Here is a 5204-nt window from a genome sequence, read left to right on the forward strand (position 1 = left end):
AAAAAAGCATGACGATGTCAGCTGAGATTTAGAAACACTTGTCCAGAAAAGCCTGGAAATAAACAAAGTATACATTCACAACAACATTTGTGTTAATAGAAGTTGAGAAGTGTCCCCTGGAGGAGCGACAGAGCAGATGAGACAGTCTGATGTTGTTGTGGTGGTCAGACCGGGGCAGACGGACACAACGGGGCTCAGGGGGAGCTGATTGATGGCTCCAGCTGTCCCAGAGGAGAGGAACACAGGCAGACAGCTGGTCACCTGTAGCCTCAGACATGACTGTGATAGAGGCGCATGGCATTGTGTTTCACTGCAGAGGGCAACCAGTGCAACGCAGAGTTCATGCCACTGTTCATCACAGCCAAGAAAACAAGCAGCAGAGCTACAGGGGACAATACTTACTAGGAATACAAGAGCACTTGAGGAAAGAGATTTAGAAGAGTAAAAGCGTGCATAAGGCTAATTTGTTGGATTCTGAGCAGAAAGAGCAATTCAGCTCTTGTTCAACACCTGGTCGCCTCATCATCTTCTAATGACATCGCAGCCCTCTAAATCATCCAGTTTTTGTTTACATGATTTCATAGAGAATAACTGTGTGTTTTGACATGTTACATGAGAGAGAAAAGAAGAGATGAGCTCACCCAGGCACAGGGATTAATCCAGAAGCAAGAAGGAAAGAAAAGAAAAACACCCTCCCCCTCTGCAGTTGGCCAGCCAATCAGCACGCAGAGGAGCTGGTTGGTACTTGGAAACCAAAGAATCTGTGTGTAGTGATATGACATCATGAGCTGCCCATTAAAGGAGAGGTCATTTTTTCTTTCAATCTTTTTTCCTCCACCTTTAATGATGAGAGAGGAAATAGGATATTTTCCAAAAAACGTCTGAGGGACAAAGACACATTCAAGCATCTACCTATCTTTATTTTCTTGCCTCCTATAGATAAAACATAAAAGGATTGTCTGACCATGGATACTTTAGAAGTATAACTATAAGTAGTCATGTTCAGCGCTGAGACAGGCACTATTCATAAATTCAACAACTTGCCTCTGCTGTTTTCCTTTGTCGCCGCAACACTGAGACAAGAAATGTTCAGTTTTCAATGCTTCCATTCATTCACTAACAAACAAGCACTCTGTTTGGGCTGCCTTCCTTGCATACAGTATGGGGTTGCTCTTACTGGTTCTCTGTGCTATGTCTCTTTAGCTTTAGTGGACGAAAAGCGACCAGTTTGTGTTTTGTTTACTTGGCAACGTCACAGGGCTGTCTGACTAATGCATTCTGGATTGTCTCTCCCAGGACGTTTATTCAATGTTTTATTCATCGGTGTGAGGTGTTATAGACTTCCCCTGACATAATATTATTGATTGCTTAATAGACTATCAAAAAAACAGCCTGGTCTCACAGAATTCCGTGAAATGATCACAAACTGTTACAAGCTCATTACGTGGTGGTGACACGGAATGTGTGAAAATTCTGTGTCACCATGGAAGACAATGCCAAAGTAAAGTCAATGAGAAGGGTAACGCTGACCCAAAAGCAACACAGGACTTTCACCCAGGAGACCGGAGACTGTGTCCCGCATTCACGATTCCTAAACCCAATTGTCCCGTTTTTCTTTTCCTAAACCCAACCCGTTCTTTTACTAAACTAACCCGTTCTTCTTTTCCTAAACCCAACCTGTCCGCTGTGTACGACCATCCTGTTCTTCTTTTCCTAAACGCAACCCATTGTTGTCCCACCCACCCACGACCTTTTCCTTAACTTAAGGGGCTCATTTAGCAGAATTATTCCGTGGGCACATCACGGAATTTTCGGCGATTCTGTGAAACTGGCACAGATTTTGAGTTAAGGGGCTGTGGTCATTTCCCGGAATTCAGTGAGATCAGGTTGCCAAAAAATGGCCTCATTCAAGGCATCAGAACCTCAAAAAGACCTTAATTTTTATTTTATTTTAATCAGATTTTCTAAAGGTAGGACTACAAGTAACAGTTTCACAGTCGATTCGTCTTCTACATTTCTTTTATTATCAATTAATGAATAAATAGTTTGGTCTGGGAAATGCTTCTGAAGCCACACCAACAGTCTACAACCCGAAGAGATTCCATTATCTACCACAAACAACAAAGACAATTCATACTGAAACGATCATTTGACTAAGAGATCTGGCAAGCTACAGAAAATGTATCTGCAAACTTCTATTTAGATAATTAATTAATCATTCAATTTCTTAAGAAAAAAATTAAACATATCTTTTAACAAAATGAGACATTTGAATATGTCAATTTTCTGACATTTAATGGACCAAATGATTGATTGAAGAATCAAGATTGTTCGAATAATCAATAATGCAAATATGTGTATGTGAAAATATGTGTGCAATTCAGGCCTGTGTGTGATGTGTGTAATAACAACAGGGTGTAAATTGTAATTTCCCCTTGTGGGACTAATAAAGGATAAATTATTATTATTATTACTATTATTATTATTATTATTATTATTATTATTAAAAGTTGGTTGAAAATGCAGCAACTTCTCAAAACTGAGAACTTGAAATTAGGATTATTTTTTTTTGCTTGAAAAAGGATTATAGACGTAACATTAGTGATTCATTTTCAATTGATTGACTGATCAAATTAATCAACCTGTTGTTTCAGCTCTAAAATAAATAAATACACATTAACACTTTTAAAAAACAAAAACTACACATGTGGCATATTTGGTGCATCCAGGTAATCCTCTGGTTTCCAAACCCTGACATGAGACAGATGGCACTGGCACCTAGAATATTAATAGGTTGAATCTATTATTGCAGGGTTTTGCACTGAGAAGCGACCAGGTAAGATATCAACCAAACAGCATCTGTCACTGCACAGAAACGATGTTCACAGGAAGCCGTTATACACGACCGAAAGTGAAAAAAGAGGTGTGTGAATCTGGCGCTGAAAGGGTTAAGCATAAGCTACACAGGAAGGGGTCCCCTGTTCGGAGCATACCAATCACATTGCTCACCAAAACTCCAGTTATGGCTGAGCTAGACCTCACTTCCACGCCGGACCCTGCAATTGGCATTCATCTCAGCCACTTCAACACAAAGATGCTGTGATCATCGTAGCCCTCTAAGCTGCCATCACACTCTCCTCAATTGCTGTGAAACTACTGTCAGTGCTCAGTGCAGCAGTGTTGTTGGGACACATGTCTTCCAGAATTTACTGCTCCTGATGGCTCCCTGCATTGCCCAGAAATCAATACGTGGCAACCTGTGCTTTACGGCTACATAACAGTTCTGAAAGATGTAGTGCACACTGAGATATTAGCTCCGTTGAGTGCCAGACAACAAAAGCCAAACTCATCTGCTTATTTTCCTTTTTACTGCAGCACTTCCTCATTGAAATGTTTACATGCAGCACACGTGCTTACAAAGAAAAGACAGAGGCCTCAGGAAGCGTTCGGCTGCAAGTGTCTTCTCTGATACTGACACAGATCTGATAACAGGCAGATCATGCAAATGGTATGATTTACACATATAGCAGCCAAGATTGGTGCAAATTCTCATAAATTGTAATAAATTGTAAAACTGCTGGCGTTAACTTTTTGTTGTAGTCACTGCACTGTGAAACAAACTGGTTATCAGTAAATCTGACCAGAAAGAACTTACTCTCATACCTTTGCTGTGTCACTTATTACTGAGATGTTTACAGAAAACAGATTGGCTTTGACCGAAAATTGCAAAGCGTGTTTCTCCGCAACACAAAGTGAGAATCGGCCTGAATGTGATGGAAGTCCCTTGCGGAGTCACACTCTCACTGACACAAGGAGAAGGAAACCACACACTGCCATGTTTACCGTCACAAACTATGCGCTTCCTTCTTCTTTCTTGTTCTCATTGTCTGGGGTAACAGTTTCACAGTGTACAGTATATCATGACGTGACGCTGCTGGGAAAAAAAAATGTGAAGCAGCTTGCTGGAATTTCCAGCAATAACAGAAAACTGATAATGTTGTCTTGATAATAATGGTGAGTCAAGTGGCAACAGCTCACTTACTTGTCTTAGTAATTAAGATAGTAACAATTTAACATCTATAACTCAGCAAACAAAGCTAAGTTACTCATCAGTTTTCAAGGATTCTGTCCATGTGTGGTTTTCTTAAAACTATTTGTAGCTGAACACACAAAAAGTTGCTTTGAAAATGTATGAATACAAAAAAATACAGCAACTTAATGTGTTCACTTTCCTGGGCTGTAAGCTAACACACCCGTGTACACTTTTGAAAACTGGTGTGATATTTTGGGAAATATCTTGACAAGAGTAACATGTGAAGATTGACACCACTCTCATATCTGTACAATAAATCATCACTGTCTGGCAGAAACTTTGTATCTCCATATTTTGGCATTTTCATTTTTTTTGTCGTAAATCAATGCTATTGGTCACCCTTTAAGTCCGTCTTGGTTTTACAGATATTTAAACAGCGGTGAGTCAATTTCATCTCAGACTTCTTCTGAAGTAAGTAACTAGTTTTCAAATTTGCCTTTTTTTTTATTCCCTTAAAAGAGACGGTCCTACATGTTTTTTGCCTGACAGCATTTAGCTTAGCATAAAGACTAAGGCACGTCAGATACTGTTTGTGTAATTCTTACACAAACCAAACAGTCAACTGAAATTAGAAAGTCACTTCTCCTGGACAAAAAGTAGTCCTGCACATATTGCCCATAAAACCACCACTTGTTGTTTTGACATTTCGGCTTCTGTAAGGATTTAACATCTTTGGTGTTGCTTTACCGGCAACAAAGTCTTTCCACGTTCCAATTAGGCTTTAAACCAACACACATTGTTACCTATATACACAGCTTTCAAACAACGCCTGGGCTCCAGAGGAAAACAGATCAGTGTGGGCCATATCAATAATATATAAATATATTCTGGTTATGTAATCCAGTTAGTTGTGTTTATGTCTGACTCAAGTTTGTACCCGCTCTATTGAAACAGCCTTGTACTGTACTCAGTTAACTCAATCTCTGCTCTGCAGTAGTTGGTTGTCATCAAACAAAATCAGCCTGTAATGTCTAATGAGTGGCATTTTTTCACTTGGGGGGATGGAGGACATTACGCTGGTGGTAATGGGGGAATGGCAGGGGAGAAACAGGTGGGGGTGCTGGGGGACGTGCAGTTGCTGAGGCTCGGAGAATCTGCATCACAGCATGTT

This window comes from Etheostoma spectabile, chromosome 22, assembly GCF_008692095.1.
Source record: "Etheostoma spectabile isolate EspeVRDwgs_2016 chromosome 22, UIUC_Espe_1.0, whole genome shotgun sequence".
Taxonomy (NCBI): domain Eukaryota; kingdom Metazoa; phylum Chordata; class Actinopteri; order Perciformes; family Percidae; genus Etheostoma; species Etheostoma spectabile.